We start from the raw sequence: 22,329 nt of genomic DNA, 5'->3' as shown, positions 1-22,329 counted from the left end.
GAAGTTACGTATTGCTAAGATAGGATTATTAGGGTTTTGATTAGAAAAAATGAGGCACTCTAAAAGAAACAAAGATTATGGTTTTCATCCAAAACCGAAAAATAGACACATTTTGTTAAAACATTGGACGTGGGTTTTGTTTCTAAAATAGCGTACATTTCTAAAAGAAAGGAAGGATTATTTTTTTTTTTAATTGAAATAGGTTATATTAACAAAAGAAACATAGGATTAGTTTTGATTCAAAATATCGTGCATTCCAAAAATAAAAACTGATTCGGTTTTGATTAAAAAATAAAGGTATATTCAAGAAAGAAAGAAGGATTACGCTTTTTTATTAAAATCGAGCTCTTCCAAAGGAAAACATAAGATTAGGGTTTTTGATTAAAAATAGTAGGCCCCTAAGTAGGGAGAATATTAAGTAAAGAAATAAAAGGATTAGAGTTTGAATTAAAAAATAGCGATATTCACAAAAGAAAAACATAGGGATTAGGGTTTTTAATTAAAAAAATAGTGATAAGATTCCAAAATCTTCAGGAAAGAGGCTGATTAAAAAAAGACGAGACATTACTTAAAAGAAAAATAAATGATTAATGATAGTTGAGCCCCTGCTCTGTTTGCAAACAGAAGTATTATCGGTCACGTAAACATGTGATTAGTGTTTTGATTCAAACAAAACAAAAGAGATATCAAGAGAAAATATAGCATCATTAAAAAATAAAAACATAGAATTAGGGGGTTTGATTAAAAATATGAGGCATTATTATAAAAATATAAGATTAATACAGATTTAGGGTTTTGTTTGCAAAATAGGAGACATTCCGAAATCAAACATGGGATTAGGGGTTTTGATTTAAAACAAAAAATAAGAGACATTTCAATTAGAAAAAATGGGATTAGTGTTTTGATTAAAAAAATAATAGACATTCCAGGGCTGGAGGAGATACTTTGAAAGAAAATCAGATTAGTTGGATTGAAAAATAGGAGAAATATAATAAAATATAGATTAGGGTTTTGACTAAAACCGAGCAACACATGGACATTAAGAAAAGAAAAAATTACAGTATTCTCGGTTTCATTAAAATATATTGCATACCGACAAGAAAAAACATAGATTGAAGTTTCACTGAAAGATAAAACATAGGATTAGGGTTGGATTTAAAAACCAAATCTTATGATTTCTTTTGGTATTGTCTACTATTTTTCAATCAAAACACTAATCCTATGTTCTTTTTGGAATGGCTACTAAATTTGAATCAAAACCCTAATCTTATGTTTTCTTTTCGGGTTGTGTCCTGTCTTTCAGTCAAAGCCCAAATCTTATGTTTCCTTTTTTCAATGTCTCCTATTTACCAGTTTTTAGTAAAAACCCTAATCTCATGTTTAGTTATAGTAATGTCTCCTATTTTTCAATCAAACCCCTAATCCGATATATTCTTTTCAAAATGTCTTATATTTTTTAATTAACACCCTAATACTATGTTTTCTTTTAGGAATGTTTAATATTTTTGAATCAAAATACTAATCCTAGGTTTTCTTTAAGAAATGGCTCATATATTTTTTGGTTTTGAATTAAAAACCTAATTTTATATTTTCTTTTGTTAATGTCTCATATTTTTAAATCAAAACGATAATATTAAGTTGTTTTTGGATGCCTCCTATTTTTTAATCAAAATAGCAGACATTCCCAAAAGAAAACTTTGCATTAAGGTTTTGATTTAAAACCAATAAATAATAGACTTGAAGAAATCCCTAATCCTATGTTTTCTTATAGTAATATACCCTATTTTCAGTCAAAACCCGAATGCCATGATTTCTTTTCGGAATGCCTAATATATTTGAATCAAAACACTAATCCTATATTTTCTTTTGCGAATATTTCATATTTTGCAAATAAAATAGAAATCCTATGTTTTCTTTTCTTAATGTCTCCTATTTATCAACTTTGAATCAAAAACCTAAACTATGTTTTCTTCTTGCTATATATATATATATATCTTATTTTGCAGTTTTGAACAAAATCATAACCTAGGTTTTCTTTTCCGAATGTATCCTATTTTTCAATCAAAACCCTCACCTATGTTTTCTTTAGGGATTGTCATCTATTTTTCAATCAAAATAATAATCATATTTTTTTTTTCCGGAATTCCTACTACTTTTCAATCAAACCCTAATCTTTTGTTTTCTTTTTGAAATGTCTCTTATCTTTCAATCAAAACCCAAATCCTATATTTTTCAATAAGAAAACTGAGACTATGTTATCTTTTCGGAATGTCTCCTATCTTTCAGTCAAAATAAGAATCCTATGTTTTCATTTCTTTATGTCTCTTATTTATTTCTCCTAAATTAAAACCATAATCCTATGTTTTCTTATAGTAATGTCTCTTATTTTTCAATTAAAACCTTAATTCTATGTTTTTTTTTGGAATGTCTCCAATCTTTCTATCAAAACCCTAATCTTGTGTTTTGTTTTCAGAATGTGTCATATTTTTTAGTTTTGAATTAAACTCTAATCCTTTGTTGTGTTTTGAAATGTCTCCTATTTTTTAATCAAAACCCTAATCCTTTCTTTGCTTTTTGGAATTTCTACTATTGTTGAATCAAGACGATAATCCTATATTTTCTTATATTAATGCTTCTTATTTTTCAATCAAAACCATTATCCTATGTTTTGTTTTAGAATGTGTACTAAGTTTGAATCAAAACCCTAATCCTATGTTTTCTTTTCGAAATGCCTACTATATTTTAATCAAACCCATAATCATATGTTTTCTTATACTAACGTTTCTTATTTTAAATTCAAAACCCTAATCCTATGTTTTCTTATAGTAAGTAATGTCTCCCATTTTTCAATCACAACTGTAACCCTATGTTTTATTTTTAGAATGGCTACTATATTTCAATCAAAACAATAATTTTATGTTTATTTTTTGGAATGTCTCTTATCTTCCGAACAAAACCCGAATCCTATGTTTTCTTTTCTTGATGTCTCCTATTTTTTTAGTTTTGAATTAAAACCCTAACCTATTGATTGTTTTCAGAATGTCTCTTATTTTTCAATAAGACACCTAATCCTTTCTTTTCTTTTTGGAATGTCTGTTATCTTTTAATCAAAACCTTAATCCAAAGTTTTTTATTCAGTATGTGTACTATTTTTCTATTTTGAATCAAAACCCTAATCCTTTGTTTTCTTTTCGGAATGTCTCATTTTTTTTAATCAACACCCTAATCCAAAGTTTTCATATAGTTATGTCTCCTATTTCCGCTAATTTTTAATCAAAACACTAATCAGATGTTTTCTTTTCAGAATATCTCATATTTTCCAATCAAAAGTTTAATCCTATGTTTTCTTTCGTAATGCCTCATATTTTTCATTCTATACACTAATCTAATGTTTCCCTTTTAGAATCTCTACTATTTTAAAATCAAAATAATAATCCTATGTTTTCATATAGTAATATCTACTATTTTTTAATAAGAACCATAATCCTAGATTTTTCTTTTGGGAATGCCTCCTATTTTTGAATCAAAACACTAATCTTATGTTTTATTTTGGGATTGTCCACTATTTTTGAATCAAAAAACAAATCACATGTTTTCTTTTTGGAATGTCTCTTATTTTTCAATCAAAACTCTAATCATATGTTTCTTTTTCGGAATGTCTACTATTACTAATTAATAACAATAAGATTCCGATATGCGACATAACTATTCTTAAATCAAAATCCTAATCTAATGTTTTCTTATTGTAATGTCTCTTATTTTTCATTCAAAACCCTAATCCTATGTTTTCTTATAGTAATGTCTCCTATTTTTCAATCAAAACCCTGATCCTATGTTTTCTTTATGAAATGTCTCATATTTTTCACTCAAAACCTAATCCTATGTTTTCTTTCTGGAATGTCTGTTATTCTTGAAAAACAACCCTAAACCTATGATTTCTTATAGTAATGTGTCCTTTTTTTCATTCAAAACTCTAATTCTATGTTTTCTTTTTGGAATATCTATTATTACTGTTTTGATTAAAAACAATAAGATTGTGATAGGAGACATTGCTATTCTTGAATCAAAACCCTAATCCTAAGTTTCCTTAGAGCTATCACTTTAGATGAGTGAAAGCCACTCTTGAGTAGTCAAATTTTGGGCATCACAAATGTACATTTGACAACCTACCGGGGGAAAAGGCTACCTCTAGGCTGTATGAAGCTACTACCCGTTGAATTTGGTTTTGTTTTAATCTCCTGGGACTGTGGGGAACATAAGTTAGGGTTTTCAAACAAACACACAATAGGTTTGGAAGTGAGAGTACAATCATTCTTGTGTATTTATGTTTTTGCTAACACCCGTGCTTCCCCTCTGTTTAAAATCTTCACCACCTTCTTCTAGAGATCAGAAGCATTGCACTCATCTCTTTTGTTATTGAGTGTTTGGTGATTGCTTGAGGACAAGCAACGACTCAAGTGTGGGGGTATTTGATGAGTGCACTTTGTATACATGTTTTCATGCCTAAATCTATCATTTTCCTTGTTCTCAAGTTTACTTTTATGCATGAGCAATGCTATTTTGGGTAGTTTTGTTATATGTGCAGGAAAAGGGGCTCGATGCAAACTTGAGTGAAATCGGGAAGAAAACAAGTGGATATTCAAAAAAGAGTTCAGGTACTCAAGCTGAACACGGGTTGGACATGCTCCTGTCATGGCCATTGAATATTTCAGCCTGTTGTGATCCAGCAAAAAGTCCGTGTAGAAGGGCGCAACCCAAGCCTAACACGGACACGATCGTGTCCATGCCACAAAAAAACCAAGGCCGAAGGCAATTTTATCGAAGAATAGGAGACACGCACTGGGTGCTTCTGACACGCTCGTGTCACATCATCGCACGGTCAATACATGACCGTGTCAATTCCACTGAATCTTCCAGGCAGTGCCATGCCATTTCAGTCATTTCCTCCTCGACATGACGTGGTCGGGACACGCTCGTGCGCTAACCGTGTAGAGCTAGAATCTCTTCTTTTTAACTCCAGTTTTTAGGGTTTCCTCTTCATCTTTGTTCGGAGATCTTTTTCTCCACCGGGAGGACACTGATGAAAGCAAAAATCAAACTTATCCACACCTTCTAAGGCATCAAGGAGGGAGTCGGAAGTACAACGGAAGTGGTGCTAGCACACAAAGCTTGATATTGGAGGCAAATCTCAAATAGAAGGGAGTCATGTCTTCTTTATTTAGATCTAGTGTTATCTCCTCCATGTTGTACCCACCCATGAGGGGCTAGCTGGCCATGGTGCCCCGGGGTGGGAACTTTGTCGCTTTGTATGCTTAAACACTTATACACTTCTTGATTTACGGAGTTCTTTTGGTTCTTGTTAAATCTTGTATTGCAAAACTTGAAGTACTTGATTTGCGTAGTTGCATAGGTAAAACTAGATGGTACATTGTCACAGTCGTTGTTGCGCTAGGCAATGGCATAACTTGGTAAGCTTGAATCCAAAGTTGTCTCTATAAAACTTGACGTAACTGATAGCCTTAGTTGCAATATTACCTTTGAGCACAAACTAGAACCTAAGAATGTACCTGGTAAACCATGAGAGTGAGTGAGCATCACTTAGTGCTTAGGAAACACCCTGGGGCATTGTTCTCTTGTTGTTGACACTTAATCTAGTTGCCTTTTATTTTCCCTTTTAGTTGAAGTAATCTTATCACCAATTCATTCTTCAATAGGGATCAGAGTTGAGCGAGTACTTTTACTCTTGTCCATGAGGTTCGACAACCCTACCCCTTATAGGGTATACCACTATATTACTTATGTGCTACCTGGGCACTTGCGGAGAACACATCACATTCCGATTAAAACCATAATAATAAAGATGGGAGATGCAACCTATTTTTTAGTTTTCAATCAAAAGCCTAATCCTATGCTTTCTTTTTAGAATGCCTACTATATTTGAATCAAAATCCTAATCCAATGGTTTTTTAGAGTAATGTATCCTATTTTTCAATCAAAACCCTAATCCTATGGGTTTTTTTTTTTTTTTCAGAATGGCTCTTATTTTTGAATCAAAACTCTAATTATATGTTTTCTTTTCAGTATGACTCCATAGGATTGGGGTTTTAATTGAAAAATATGAGACATTATTATATGAATATATAGGATTAGGGTTTTGATTCAAAAATAGTAGACATTCCAAAAAGAAAATATAGGATTATGGTTTTGATTGAAATATAGTCAGCATTCTGAAAAGAAAACATAAAAGACATTCCCCAAATAAAACATAGGATTAGGGTTTCGATTCAAACATAGTAGTCATTTCCAAAAGAAAAACATAAGATAATGGTTTTTATTAAAGAATAGCAAGAATTGCCAAAAGAAAACATAAAATTAGGGTTTTGATCGAAAAATATGAGACATTACTAAATCCGATGGTTTCTTTTGCAAACAAAACACGAATACTATGTTTTATTATAGTAATATCTCCTATTATTAAAAAAATTGGAGACATTACTATGAGAAAACAAAGTATTAGAGTTTTGATTCAATAATAGTAGACATTCCGAAAATAAAAGCAAGGATTTGGGTTTTGATTTAAAAATAGGAGACCTTCCGAAAAAGAAAACAAATGATTAGGTGTTTGATTGAAAACTTAAAAATTAGACACATTCCGAAAAGGAAATATAGGATTTGGATTTTGATTGAAAGATAGGAGACATTCTGAAAAGAAAATATAGGATTAGGGTTTTGATTCAAATATTGTACGAATTCCAAAATGAAAACACAAGATTACGGTTTTGATTGAAAAATAGGAGACATTACTATAAGAAAACATAGGATTAGGTTTGATTTAGAAATAGTACACATTCCAAAAAGAAAACATAGGAATAGGGTTTTGATTGAAAGATAGGAGACATTTCGAAAATAAAACATAGGTAAGTCTTGTGATTAAAATATAGTAGGCGTTCTGAAAAGAAAACATAGGATTGGTGTTTTGATTTAAAAATAGGAGACATTACTATAAGAAAACATTGGATTGGGTTTTGAATTAAAATTATGAGACATTACTATAAAAAACATAGAATTAGGGGTTTGATTAAAAATAGTATTGTCTCCTATCCTAATCTTATTGTTTTTAATCAAAACAATAATTGTTGACATTCTGAAAAGAAAACATATGATTAGGGTTTTGATTGGAAAATAGGTGGCATTCCGATAAAAAAACATACGATTATTGTTTTGATTGAAAAATAGTAGGCATTATGAAAAAAATTATAAGATTAGGGTTTTCATTCAAAAATATGAGGCATTACAAAAAAAAACCTAGGATTAAGGTTTTGATTAAAAAAAAAGTAGACATTCTAAAAAGAAAACATATGATTCTGGTTTTGATTGAAAGGTAGGAGACTTTCAGAGAATAAAACATAGGATTAGGGTTTTGATTGAAAAATAGTAGGCATTCCGAAAAGAAAACGTAGGATTATGGTTTTGATTGAAAAATAAAACATAGGATTAAGGTTTTGATTCAAAATGAGGAGATATTCGAAAATAAAGAAGGATTAGGGGTTTGATTGAAAAATAGTGGACATTCAGAACGGAAAGCATATGTTAGCATTTTGAATTAAAACTGATAAATAAGTGACATTAACAAAAAAAAAACATAGGATTCGGCTTTTCTTTGATAGATAGGAGACATTCAGAAAAGAAAACATAAGATTAGGGATTTGATTCAGAAATAGTGTACATTTAGAAAAGAATAGGAAGTATTTGGGATTTGATTTAAAAAAAGGACACATTCGGAAAAAAAAATAGAGGATTAGGTTTTTCATTCAAAACTAAAAAATATGACCATTCCAAAAAAAACATTGGATTAGGTAGGGTCTTGATTCAAAGAACAGTACACATTCTGATTCCAAACTTAAAAATATAACCATTCCAAGAAAAAATTCTGCCCACGTCGTCCCTGAAAATTTCCAGGACAAAAGTTCTTTCTCCCCTATGAACATCGTGGTACATGGTCTAAATCAAAACAAACACTGGTACGAATGTTGAATCAAAGGATTACCGAGAAAATCATAAGAGAATGCAGATAAAGTGTAACAAGGCAATCAACGATCCAAGAACAAACTAAACAATCAAACAAGAGGAAAACAAACACTCAAACTAACAAAACCATCAAATGACTTGGGTTGCCTCCCATGGAGCACTTGTTTAACGTCACTAGCTTGACGTACCTGTTTTGTGCTTAAGGAGGTTCATGCAATCGAGACTTCTCTTGCCCACCTGTGACACAATTGCAAGCATATGGTAATAACATGTTAATCAAATGGACCTCACCAAATGTCTAAGTAGCGGAATGATCAGTGTTATGTGGTGCTGCGGTGAGGTGGGTGGCTTCTTCTTTCTAGATGTAACTTTCTTCCACCACTTCCTTGCTCTGGAGATCCATTTCGTTGGTGGTTCTAATGGTTCCGTATACTTGCTGTCAACCAAGTCCAAACCTTGAGCTTCTTCTACTACCCCCTCAAGTCCCTCATCATCAAAAGGAGTATCCTCCAAGAGTTCTGCAAGTTCATCCTTCATGAAAGTATCCTGTACAAAATTTGAGACGAACTCATCAACAATGTCAACAAAATAACATGTATCATCGAAGTCCATAATATGTCTCATGGAGTCACAAAGTCTGAAGGTTGTTTCTTCATTGCCAACTCGAAGTGACATTCGGTCATCCTTGACATCAATAGGAGCCTTGGAAGTTGCTAAGAATGGCCATCCTAATATTAAAGTAACTTCAACCTTATCATCAACATCTAAAATGATAAAATCCACCGGGAAGATAAACTTATTCACTTTGACCAAAACATCTTCAATTATACCCCTCGGGCGTCTGGTGGATCTGTCTGCCAATTGCAAGGTCATGTTGGTGAGTTTTGGTTCCCCAAGCCCTAGCTTTTGAAACATTTTATAAGGCATGAGGTTTAATGCTTGCCTCAAGGTTTGCAAGGGCTTTCTCATCAATCAAACCCTTGATTGTGCAAGGGACAATGAATCCCCCTAAATCTTTTTCCTTCTTGGGAGTTTGTTGTATAGTAGATTAGAGCATTCCTCATTGAGTGTCATAGAAGACACTTCCTCCATTTTCCTTTTATTTGTGAGCAATTCTTTCAAGAATTTGGCACATTGGCATATGAGCAAGGGCTTCGACAAATAGAACATTGATGTGCAAAGTTTTCTATATTACTCCTCTTGCTGCTCTTTCATTTCCTTGACAAGGTAAGGAAGCTTTGGTTGATACTTGGGTGTTTGAGTTGTGTCCTTATCCTATTCTTCTATTTTCTGTTCTGCAGTGGATGGGGGCTAATACGGGTACTCACTGTGGGTTCACCAACCTCCTGGTTATGCTTCTTCTCAAGAGAATTTGGAAGTTGTTATCCACTTCTCAAAGTCACACCCTTCAAGGATTCCTTCGGGTTCACTACTGTGTTACTTGGGAGGGTCCCCGATAGCCTTTCCTCTCCGAATTGCACTGATATCTGTTGTTTGCCATTTCTTCAATCAGACTTTGTGCAGCACTTGGTTGCTTGTTACACAATGAACCTCCGGCGACTGCATCAAGCATTTGTTTGGTGGATGTATTTAGTCCATTATAAATGATCTAGATTTGCATCCATTCAATAATTCTGTGCTGCGGACATTTTCTCAACATCTCCTTGTAACTTTCCCATGTATCGTATAAGGATTCAAATTCCAATTGGTGGAAAGAGGAGATTTCGCTTCTTAGTTTGGTGATCTTAATAGGGGGATGTACCGAGCAATGAATGCTTCAGAAGTCTGCTTCCATGTTGTAAGACCAATGGGGCAAGGTATTTAGCCACTACTTAGCCCTTCCTTGCAATGTGAATGGAAAGAGTCTCAGATGAACTGCCTCCTCAAAAATATTGCTCGCTTTATAAGTGTCACAGATTTCTGAGAAATTTCTTAGATGTTCGTAAGGGTGTTCATCCTGAAATCCATCGAACTGACACATCTGTTGCAACAATTGGATTAAATTTGGCTTCAACTCGAAATTGTTTGTTGCAACAAGAGGATGAACAATACTCGACACGACTCCCTCAAGATTTGGCCGTGCAAAATCTAAGATGCTTTGTGGTTGATTACCAGCCATTTCCTTTTCCTAACCCATTTCCACAATTATTTTAATAGATCCTGTCTCACTCAAATTAATTTGACGGATCCTTCTTCTAAAATTTTGTTCAACTTCTGGATCAGGGTTTGCTAAAGCCGAAGAAGTGCATCTACGGGTCATGCAATTGTACCTGGGCGTAGAAGAGAAAGCAATGTAATCTGAAGAGAGCATGTGAGCTCAAAAGAAATTGAAGAACAAAGCTAAAGATGAAACTAACATAAAGAATACAATGAATCGAAAGATATTCACAAGTATACAAAATATAAACAACCTAGAACACCAGATTCTAAGCTTTCATAAAGGTTACAAGTCCCCGGCAATGGTGCCAAAAACTTGATGTGTTCCTTGCAAGTGCACGGGTCGCACACAAGTAATATAATGGTACCCTGTGAGGGGTAGGGTTGTCTAACCACTGGAACTAGACTTAAAGTATTGACTTATCACTGATCTCTAGTTAAAATCGATTTGATGTTTAGATTAAGAAAGAGGAATAAAAGTATAAATGAAGAAAAGAAGAAGAACAGGTGAAAATAATATGCATATTGGATTGAGTGTGAATAACAAGAGAACAATGCCCCAGGATGTTCCCTAAGCACTTAGTGAAGCTCACTTGCTCTCATGATTTACCAGGTACGTTCTAAAGTTATAGTGTGTGCTCAAAAGTGATGTTGCAACTAAGGCTCACAACTATGTCAAATTTTACAAAGGCAACTATGGGTTCACGCTCACAATGTTTTGCCATTGCGTAGGGTAACAACAACTGTGACATTCCACCATCATGTTTTACCTGAGCAACTACGCAGATCAAACACTTCAAGTTTTGCAAACAAAAAAATTAACTCAAGAACTAAAAGAACTCTACAAATCAAGAGAGTACAAGTGTTCAAAGCATACAAAGTGACAGTTCCCATCCTAGGGCACCGTGGCTAACTAGCCCCTCATGTGCGGGTACAACATGGAGAAAACAACAATAGATCTAAAGAAAGAAAACATGTCTCGGACAATGCCCCTTGTGTATGACCCGCAAATATACAGGTTTGTCAAAGTAATAAATTTAAGGTGAGTGGGTATCGTATCCTGACAAGGTCTCCTTGCGTATATCCCACAAGTGCACGGGTTTGTCGAAGTAATAATCCCGGTTGAGCGGGTATCGAATCCACAGGGAGTAGGGAATAAAAATACTTAATTCGATTCTTAGTTATGTAAAAGATCAATGATGATGAGTGTGATAATGATTCAATTCTCAACAGTAAAAGCAACAAGTAAGAGAGCAAAAGTAAAGAAGGGGGGGTAAGGTAATCGATAAAGATGGGGTACCCGGATAATGCTCCGCCTAGGATAATTGTTTCAAGTGAAAGAACCCTCTATTATGCTTCCTAATCAATGCAATGGTGAGTCGTGGAAATCCTTAATTACATAGTCCCAAATCTAAGGTCAACTATGCCTAACTCTATACATGTCCCGGAGGAGAAATCGAACAATCTCAACACCTCGCATTCGCATAGAGTTGCAATAAATCTCTTCCTAATTATAGACCTAACCCTTTGGTGCAGGTGGAAGGTTCCTAACCACAATTGAGCCCTAGATACTAAGATCACCTCAATGCTTCACTCCGTTGCACGCGCAACTAAGCCCCAGCGGAAGTTCATCCCTTAGACCATTTACTCGATTATGGCCGCAAAAAACTCGAGTAACGGAGGTAGAATCTATCACGCCGGAGGGGAAAAGGGACGCTCCTGTACCTCTCGACTCACCCTCTCAACCCTCTCCAACCTACCTTTGTCTAACGCTCGTGGTGTGTCACTCACTCACAAGGTTACCAACAAGAACTCTCAACCCTAGTGTCACTCTAGGGGAAATGTTCATACAATCAAGCATTCAAGGTTGGAACTCACAATAAACATCAATTTATTGAAAGCATAATAAAGAGGTGCAAAGAAACAAATACATCCTAGGGTTCACAATACCCGAGTACCCACTAGGGGTTTAGCTCTCCATGGAGCTAAGTACAATCAAAGATATAGAATGTAAAAAGCAATGAATCCATAAAAGAAACCCCTCGATAGTCGTGTCGATGGTCTTGTGGAAAGTCCTCTACTGTCGTCCAAGGATTCCCTCGTCCCGGTATAGGATACGCCTTGACGGAAGCTCCCCTACCAACCTTCTTCCTAAGGAATGACGATGTCGGAGCCAGTAGAACCTCTCCAAAACCTTGGCCAATACCCCTCGAAACCCCTAGCCAAGCCCTCTCTCAAGTTGGGGTAAAGATGGAGAAAAGAATACTAAAAATCGGGCTGATTCGGCTTTTTAAATAGGGGCTAGAATCGAGGCGACTACGCGGGCGTGGATAATTTCCACACGCCCTGCGTGGATCCTCCCGAACTCCCGTTGTCTCGGCCGGCTGCGAGCAAAGGTCTGCTACAGACTTTCTACCATGTTTCTACAGTGCTATTCTACAGTATCCGGGCTGAATAGCTTCCCGAATCCATACTTTCATCAGAGTAACGGAAACGGGCACACGTTCACATCGTGGATCACTTGCATCTTCAATGATAGGCACGTTGGTGAATCTCTTGTTCTATGTGCATAAGTCGGAATGCCCGAGTGTGACTGCCTTTGTGCCCCTCCAAATGGATGTGCCAACTTGAATACGAGGAGGTTGGCACACACTCTAGCATCTCACATCGACCTATGTCTTCGAGTTTGAACCTTAGCAAGATATCCTCCAAAATCGGTGCATTGTAGTCCACATTGGCTTCTTTCCTTCATACTTGGCCTCACAACCCTACCTGCATAAGAGTAACATAAAAACACATATATTAGTGTAAAAATCTGAGAAAAGTAATGCTCAACATAAGGAATGAACGCTTCGCATCCATATCGCACAACACTTATCATATCCACAGAAAGTAGGGAGTAAAAATACCAAGATTGCTATCTAACTAAGTGAACATGGAATAATAATTTTGTTGATAAAATGTAATGAAAGCAAGAATAAAATAAACAAGAAAGAGAGAAGCATAAATAGATGAGAGATAAGGCAATCGATAGAAGTGGGGTACTCGGATATTGTTCCACCTAGGACAATTGCTTCAAGTGCAAAATCAACTATTATATCTCCTAATTGACGCTTACAGAGTCGTGGAAATCCTTAAACACACGGTTCCAAACCTAAGGTCAACCGTGACTAACTCTACACTATGTCCCGGCGGAGAAATCAATCAATCTCAACATCTCACACTGTGTAGAGTTGCAAGACATTCTAGGGATTCCAAGTGATAAACCCTATTCCAATGTATAGATCTAACCCTTTGGTCCAGGCGAAAGACCCCTAGTCGCAACTAAGCCCTAGGTGCTAAAGTCACTTCAACACTTCACTCCGTTGCCTGTGCAACTAAGCCCCAGCGGAGGTCATCCCTTAGCCCATTCACTCTATTATAACCGCAAAGAACTCTAAGAATGTGGAGGTAGAATAAATCACATCGGAGGGGAAAGGGGACGCTCTTCTACCACTCGTCTCACCCTCTCGACCCTCTCCAATCTTGCAATGTCTAACCCTCATGGTGTGTCACTCACTCACAAAGGTTACCAATGTAGACTCTCAACCCTAGTGTCACTCTAAGTGAGAAATCATGCAACAAGCATTCAAGATTGAAACTCAATTAAAAACATCAATTAAGGAAAACGTAATAGAAGATTCATGAAACAAATACATGGAGCTAGTTACAATCAACAATACATCCTAGGGTTCACAAATCCAAGTACCCACTAGGGGTTTAGCTCTCCATGGAGCTAGTTACAATCAACAATGAAGTCAAATGTAAAAACAAGTAATCCATAGAAAAACCGCCTCGATATTCGAGTCGATGGTCTTGTGGAGTAGCCTCACTTCCCCAAAGGTCCCCTTCTCCGACCTAGGGCACACCTCGCCAGATCGATGCCAACGAAAGCTCCCCCAATGAACTTCTTCCAAGCGGAACGCGGTGTCGAATCCGTAGAACCACTTAAAAAACTTGTCAAAAGCCTCTCAAAGCCCTAACCGACGGCCTCCCAAAAAATAGAGAAAAGTTGGACAGAATGGTGAAAAGGTTCTTCCAAAATCGGACTGAATCGAGGCAAAATCGGGCTGGAATAGGGCATTCACACGCCCTTGTGGATTCTGTAGAAACTTGATTTTCGGCCGGCTGTGAACAGTAACTACTACAAATTTATTGCTACAGTGCTATTCTACAGTGTCCAGGCTGACACAGTACTTTCTACCGTGTTTCTACAGTGCTATTCTACAGTATCCGGCTGAATAGCTTCCCAAATCCATACTTTCATCAGAGTAACAGAAACGGGCACACGTTCACGTCGTGGATCACTTGTATCTTCAATGATAGGCACGTTGGTGAAGCTCTTGTTCTATGTGCATAAGTCGGAATGCCCGAGTGTGACTACCTTTGTGCCCCTCCAAATGGATGTGCCAACTCGAATACGAGGAGGTTGGCACACACTCTAGCATCTCACATCGACCTATGTCTTCGAGTTTGAACCTTAGCAAGATTTCCTTCATACTTGGCCTCACAACCCTACCTGCATAAAAGTAACAAAAAAACACATATATTAGTGTAAAAACCTGAGAAAAGTAATGCTCAACATAAGGAATGAACGCTTCGCATCCATATCGCACAAGCACTTATCAAACTCCCCCACACTTAAGCTTTTGCTTGTCCTCAAGCAAAAATTAAAACGTTATGTGCGTTGATATGAAGAAAATATTGGAAGTGCTTGGCCTTAGGTTCACCAAAGTATACAAAGAGGGCTTTCTACAAGTGAGGGAAATTTCAACACTAAATATGAAAAATCGAAATTCTAGTTAAAAACTTGAATAAAAAAGGTCAACAAACTCAAAATCGTGAAAGTGTGTGGATTCACTCAAGTCAACCCAAGGTATACTCCTCAAAGCTCTAAGTATAAGGGACTTATTTATCTACACAAGTTACAACAATTTCAAAGATGGTAGTAGCTTCACACATCCTCTAAAGTAGCCCTTTCCAAAGCGGCCGCTAAGGTGTGGCTTTCACACTTTCGAGGTGGTAGCTCTTTCTACCGGAGTGGTAGCTTTCACTCATCCTATGAGATAGCTCTTTCTCTCATTAGGGTATAGCTAGTATCCGACTTATGAGAGTAGCTTCATACTTTATAGGTGGTGGCCCATTCCACCCAACAAGTACAAATAAACAATAAAACTTTTTTTTTTTTTAACACAAGAAACAACTATAACTAGTCCTTTAACATCAAACTTGAGTTTCCAACAGAGTTTAAAAAGTGAGTAGTGCACTAAGCGTAAATCGGGCAAAAATTCCTAGAAATTCAAGCAAAAACTAGACCATGAAAAATATTGAATGTTAAAAAATTCTCCTAAACTCAAGAATACAATCCTTGCAACTAAGGTGAACTGCCATTGGCTATGTGAGCATATAACAATCAAGAAAAATAGAAAAGATGTGTGCACTATGAAACTCCCCCCCCCCACACACACACTTAAGTTGTACATTGTCCTCAATGTACACATGCATGCTCACTCAAAATGTATATCATTCAAAAGCAAATGTGGGAGAAGCAATCAAAACAATACTCCCCTGACTCCTAGTGTTGCGTTTGATGAAGCTAATTCCATGGGAGTAGTGTTCCGACGGGTTGAGAGGCTCACACGGCCAAGTGCCTCAGCACCTTGGCCGTGCCCATGACTAAGTCTCAATTCCCAAGAAGACAAGACCATCTGCACACTTGCACGAGGGGGTTCAGTGAAGCTCAACAAAAACAAAATAAATCGAGTGTATATGAAAGATAAAGCAATGAATACAACTCGATGATGCAAAATGAACATAAACTCAGAAGGAGAATCCTTTTTGAGTGAACAAGTCTAAAATAAAATGCAAAGAAAGTAAAAGAAAGGAAGAGTCAAATGTCGGTGTGACGCTCGGGCGCCGGTGCTGCTGCTGCTGCTGGTGAAGCACATGGTGGGTCTACCGGTGCCGGGGTAGGGGATGAGGGTGCCGGAGGAACTGATGGGGCCTGAAGAGTCCTCGGTCGTAAGACAAATGATGAGGCGACGTCGCGCTCTAAGATCTGCTGTAATATGTCGAAACGTGCCATGAACTCTGTGTACAGAGTGACCTGCGTATCCCTAATCTCTGCAATCTCGGCTCGAGCCTCAGCTACCTCAGCCCGTATCACCCCCAAAGCGCTCTCGAGCCTCTCAAAGCGATCATAAGCTCGAGATGGTGAAAATATACGCATGGGGGGTGGCTCCTCTGCTACTGGAGGTACCTCGGTCTCCATTGGGGCTGACTGAGACTCGGGAGCAGGTTGAGATGCCCCGGCTTCATCACCCTCATCCTCAGCTATCTTTGGAGCTGGTCGCACTAACGCAAAAACCCCGGTCCGAACCCTGCGGATCTTGCCCATCAGTCTCATCGTCTCTACACTCAGGGGAGCAGGTATACTCGTCTTCTCTGCCCCGCGAATCGAATCCAAGAGACCCATGCCCAACACTAATCTCGTAATGTAGGGACCCGAGAAGATCGCTCCCAGTCTAGCATAATGCCCCTGATGCCTGATGTACTCTGCCATGATGTGCCCTAAGTGAATCGGTACGCGCTGCATCATCGAGTACAAGTACAGTAGCTCCTGACGGCTAAGAACACCAGTGCTGTCTCCACGGCCATTCACCGACCTACTCATGATGGCATGTAAATATCTGTATGCAGGTCGGGAAAGGCACGTGGCCTTGGACACCCCCGGCTCGTACTGACCCTGACCACATAATGCTATGTAAGCTCTCTACGGGGTCAAGGTTCCAGGATAATCAGTCGGTAACTGCGCGTACTCCTCCGTATCTGTGAAAGCCTCCTCATACAAGCCAAGTAGTACTGAAAACTTAGTGATGCTCAAGGTATGGTGGTGTCCAAATACTCTGAATTGAATGGTATATAAACTGTCGAAGCTCGCGTATGATCTTTCAAACTCGAATGATGATAGTACCTCCAATGCAAACTCTCGGATGGCTGGCTCTCTGATCGTCAATAACTTTCGCCAACCACCTACTGAAACGAGATCTTCTACCTCATAAGCGAGCTCATCTCCCTGCTATAGATCTCGCAGTATAGTTGTGTCCAAGAATCGAGTCTGCCCGAATCGAAGTTTCGACAAGCGCTCATAGCGAACCTGATGCTCTGGAATCGTAAACCTCATGCCCTCAGGCTCAGTAGATGACACACGTGCCTCTTATCCGCTTGCTTCTTCGATCGAGGTGCCATAGTCTGTAAAATTTGAAACGAAATCGATCAAATAAATTGAAAAAAATAGTACTGCAGAAATCTACACAGTCGTGTAGAATTTCCGCACGCCCGTGTGAAACCACGGGGCGTGAAAACCGCACGGCCGCGCTACCAAAATCTAAAAAAAATACATCGTAAAAATGCTTCTAGCTTCGTTCTTAATATGAATCATCGGTCTAATTGAAGAAACGAAGCATTATTAACCAAATTAATCGATGGAAACCATGAATTCGCAAAGAAAATGATAAATAGGGCTTACCGACGAGATGGGATAAGAAAATGGAGAACCGGCCAGGAAAAACTCGCGAAAAATCCACCAAATGAGAGGATGATGGGAGAGTGTTTTCAACCGAATAGAGGTCGTGAAGAGAGTGAGAAATGATTCCTCTTTAAAAAGGATTCACGACCCTTGGTGTTCTATGCATCCACACGGGCGTGTGGTAATTATCCACGCCCGTGCGCTTCATTACAAAAGAGCCACAGGGGCGCATGCACGCCCCTCTGCGCTCTCGGGAAAACACTTCTTCGACTCTGACAGCTCTCACACGAGCGTGTGGAAAATACCCACGCCTGTGCATCCGACCCACAGGGGATGCACGCCCCTGTGGCTTCTCTGGGCATCCGAGAAAAATACCAAGTGCTATACACGCCCGTGCGGAAATACCACACGGGCGTGGACATTCACATGCCCAATTCACAGGGGCAACTGCACGCCCCTGTGTTTTCTCGGGATGGAGAGAACTCCTCTGCAGAGTTTCACATGGGCGTGTGGAAATTACCCACGCCCGTGCATGGTTGACAAGGTTGCCCACAGGGGCGAGTCCACGCCCCTGTGTGCTCTCGGGAAAATCGGCCCAACTCTGCAGGAATTTACACGCCCGTGCGGAAATTACCCACGGCCGTGTGACAGTCGCATGGTCGTTCACAGGGATAGCCGCACGCCCCTATGCCTTCTCTGGATGAGCTCTCAGTACACACCCACGAGCGTGTGGAAATTCCACACGCCCGTGTGGTTTCTCTGGATAACTTAGAAAAATCTACAGGCTCTGCAGAAAATTTCTGAACATGTTTACACACTCAGAGCCTGCCCTATTATGCAAATTTTACCAGTGAAAAATATGAAATAGAGCTCAAACGACCAAACTTCGCCAATTCTACATGAAAGCACACGATTAAAATTCAAAGTTCAGAAGGAAATCTCAGCACAAGCATCTAATAGATTAAGACACCAACACTTAACAATTTATACATGCAAACAACTAAACTAAAAGCTATGAAAACAGTAAACACTTGGGTTGCCTCCCAAGAAGCGCTTGTTTAACGTCACTAAGCTTCACGTACCTTGTCTTACCTCACGGGGGTTCATGAATGAAAGTCGCCCTTTACCCATGGCTCGGAAGCATGATGTGCAAAGTCTCTTGAGAGTAGAGGGTGTATTATCGAGCTTCGGACAACCTAACAATGATACGCCCAACTTCTTCGGTTCACGTACGTCTCCAACAGCCTTGGAATATTTCCGTTGGCGTCTTCTAGCCTTCTTCATTCTCCGGAGCACCTTCTTCAAGATCCCCGTGGTAGATAGTACTGCATCCGTCGACCCAAGCATCATTACATCTTCATGTCCCTCTTCTTGGTTGAACAAACCTTCATACGGATCCGGATTGAACATTTCCTGCATGTATTCATCAACAAGCTCATTAGTAGTGTCTAGAAAGTATAAAGTGTCATCAAAATCAAGAGAATGCCGCATGGCTTCAGCAAGGCGGTATGTGAGCTTGTCATCTCCAACTCTCAGTATGAGTTCTCCGCCGTCCATGTCAATCAATGCTTTGGAAGTCCGCAAAAATGGTCTCCCAAGTATCAAGGGTACATCTGCATTCTCATCGACGTCTAGCACTACAAAGTCAACCGGAAAAATGTACTTGCCCACCTTAACAGGCACGTCTTCAATAATGCCTCTCGGATGTCGCACCGTTCGGTCCGCCAACTGTAAGGTCATCCGAGTAGGCCTAGGCTCTCCCACGCCTAGCTTTTGGTAGAAGTTGTATGGCATGACGTTGATACTTGCCCCTGAATCCGCCAATGCCATTTCCTCACCTAAGTTGCCAATGTTACAAGGAATGATGAAGCTTCCCGGGTCTTTCTTCTTGTTCGGCATGTTCTTTTGCAACACTGCCGAGCATGAAGCATCTAAAACCACTGAAGCACTCTCCTCCAACTTCCTCTTGTTGGTCAACAAGTCTTTCAGGAACTTCGCATACTCAGGCATTTGAGCTAATGCCTCAACAAAAGGAATATTGATGTGGAGTTCCTTGAACAAACCCAGGAACTTCTTATACTGTTCATCGCCTTGGTCATTTTTCAATCTAGAGGGATAAGGGATTCTTGGCTTGAAAGGTGGGGGTGCCACCTCTTTCTCTTTGCTTGTCCCCTCTTCAACCTCTATAACCTCGGGTGCATGTTCTTTTGGCTTCTCACTCGGAAGTCTACCTTCAACCTCACGACCACTTCTCAAAGTGATCGCCTTTACATGCTCTCTAGGGTTGGTTTCTGTGTTGCTTGGTAAACTTCCGTGTGGCCTTTCGGAGAGAGACTTCGCAATTTGCCCCACTTGATTTTCAAGGTTATGCAAAGAGGCGGTGTGGTTGCGAAGTGTAGACTCAACTGATTCAAACTTTGTATTTGCAGATTGTATGAATCTAGTCAAGTGCTTCTCTAAGTCTGTCATTCGGGTTTCCAAACCTGAGACTCTGTTTTCCACTTGGGGTTCTTGTTGTTGTTGGAAACCCGGTGGTCGCATGGCCTTTTGTGGTGCTTGATTACTCCATGAAAAGTTGGGATGATTCTTCCAACCTGAATTGTAGGTATTGCTATATGGATTTCCTTGAGGTCTCATGCCATTACCTACAAAATCAACATTTTCCACTGAAGAAACATCTCCAATAGAAATCGGGCAATCGTAGGGAGCATGTCCTCCACCACAATCAGGGCAATTAGTCACGACCGCAATTCTATTTGAAGTTAAGTGATCTAACTTCTTACTCAAATTCTCTACTTGGGCCGCCAATGAAGTTGCCGCATCAATTTCATGGAGACCGGCCACCTTTTTCTTCTCCCTAGCATTCCATTGGTAGCTATTTAATCCCATTTCTTCAATCAACTGACGAGCCTTATCGGGGGTCTTGCTACCTAAGGTACCTCCTGCTGCCGCATCCAAGAGTTGCCTTGTACTCGGGTTCAAACCATTGTAAAAGGTTTGAACAATCATCCACTCCGGGAATCCGTGTTGCGGGCACTTTCTCAGGAGCTCCTTGAACCTTTCCCACGTCTCGAATAGAGACTCCAATTCCAACTGAACAAAGGATGAGATCTCATTCCTAAGCTTTGCTGATTTTCCGGGAGGGAAGTAACGGGCTAGAAAAGCTTCTACCATCTCCTCCCAAGTAGTAATCGATGCTCTAGGTAATGAGTATAGCCACTGCTTCGCTCTCCCCTTTACGGAAAATGGGAAGGCTCTCAATTTGATGGCATCATCCGTAACCCCATTTATCTTCAGCATGTCGCACACCTCGAGAAAGCTCTCTATATGATTATTTGGATCCTCATCGGCCAAACCGTTGAATTGTGCGGACTGCTGCAAAATATGGATGAATGCCGGCTTCAGCTCGAAATTCTGAGCTGTAATCGGGGGACGCACAATACTCGAATGTGTCCCCAATACTGAAGGTCTGGCATAATCGGATAGTGTTCGCTGTTGCTCATTCTGTCCTGACATGTTTTCAGATTCTTCTACTTCCAAGTCAGCTGAATTAGACTGTTTTTGTACAGGTTCTTTCCTTTTTCTCCTAAGTGTGCGTTCAAGCTCAGGATCTCCTTCAATCAATATTGAGGGATTCCCTCGGGTCATAACCTGGAGCTGCACCAAAAGAAAGAAAAAGAAATCAGAACGAAGATAGAATAAGATATGAAACAAAATGTATGGTGAAATAGCTAAGAAAACAAAGTGCAAAGTATCTCTAAACGCCTACTCCCCGGCAACGGCGCCAAAAACTTGATAAGGTCCCCTTGCGTATATCCCGCAAGTGCACGGGTTTGTCGAAGTAATAATCCCGGGTGAGCGGGTATCGAATCCACATGGATAATGCTATGTAAAAGATCAATGATGATGAGTGTGATTCAATTCTCAACAGTAAAAGCAACAAGTAAGAGAGCAAAAGTAAAGAAGGGGGGGTAAGGTAATTGATAAAGATGGGGTAATCGGATAATGCTCCGCCTAGCATAATTGTTTCAAGTGCAAGAACCCACTATTATGCTTCCTAATCAATGCAATGGTGAGTCGTGGAAATCCTTAATTACATAGTCCCAAATCTAAGGTCAACTATGCCTAACTCTATACATGTCCCGGAGGAGAAATCGAACAATCTCAACACCTCGCACTCGCATAGAGTTGCAATGAGCTCTAGGGATTCCAAGTGTTATATCTCTTCCTAATTATAGACCTAACCCTTTGGTGAAGGTGGAAGGTTCCTAACCACAATTGAGCCCTAGATACTAAGATCACCTCAACGCTTCACTCAGTTGCACGCGCAACTAAGCCCCAGCGGAAGTTCATCCCTTAGACCATTCACTCTATTATGGCCGCAAAGAACTCAAGTAACGGAGGTAGAATCTATCACGCCGTAGGGGAAAGGGGACGCTCCTGTACCTCTCGACTCACCCTCTCAACCCTCTCCAACCTACCTTTGTCTAACGCTCGTGGTGTGTCACTCACTCACAAGATTACCAACAAGAACTCTCAACCCTAGTGTCACTCTAGGAGAAATGTTCATACAATCA

The 22,329-nt window shown here is 39.1% G+C and overlaps 2 non-coding genes across 2 annotated transcripts; both read left to right on the top strand.

Moving 5' to 3' along the window:
* Positions 1 to 9,659: 9,659 nt before the first annotated feature.
* Positions 9,660 to 9,766, top strand: LOC120278236. Its single transcript, XR_005541578.1, has one exon. It is a non-coding gene; the product is annotated as a small nucleolar RNA R71 (small nucleolar RNA).
* Positions 9,767 to 20,771: 11,005 nt separating this feature from the next.
* On the top strand, positions 20,772 to 20,878 carry LOC120278262. Its single transcript, XR_005541603.1, has one exon. It is a non-coding gene; the product is annotated as a small nucleolar RNA R71 (small nucleolar RNA).
* Positions 20,879 to 22,329: the final 1,451 nt, after the last annotated feature.

The sequence above is a fragment of the Dioscorea cayenensis genome, chromosome 15, assembly GCF_009730915.1.
Source record: "Dioscorea cayenensis subsp. rotundata cultivar TDr96_F1 chromosome 15, TDr96_F1_v2_PseudoChromosome.rev07_lg8_w22 25.fasta, whole genome shotgun sequence".
Lineage (NCBI taxonomy): Eukaryota > Viridiplantae > Streptophyta > Magnoliopsida > Dioscoreales > Dioscoreaceae > Dioscorea > Dioscorea cayenensis.
The sequence above is the reverse complement of the archived record's forward strand: the minus strand, read 5'-3'. Positions and strand labels throughout refer to the sequence as shown.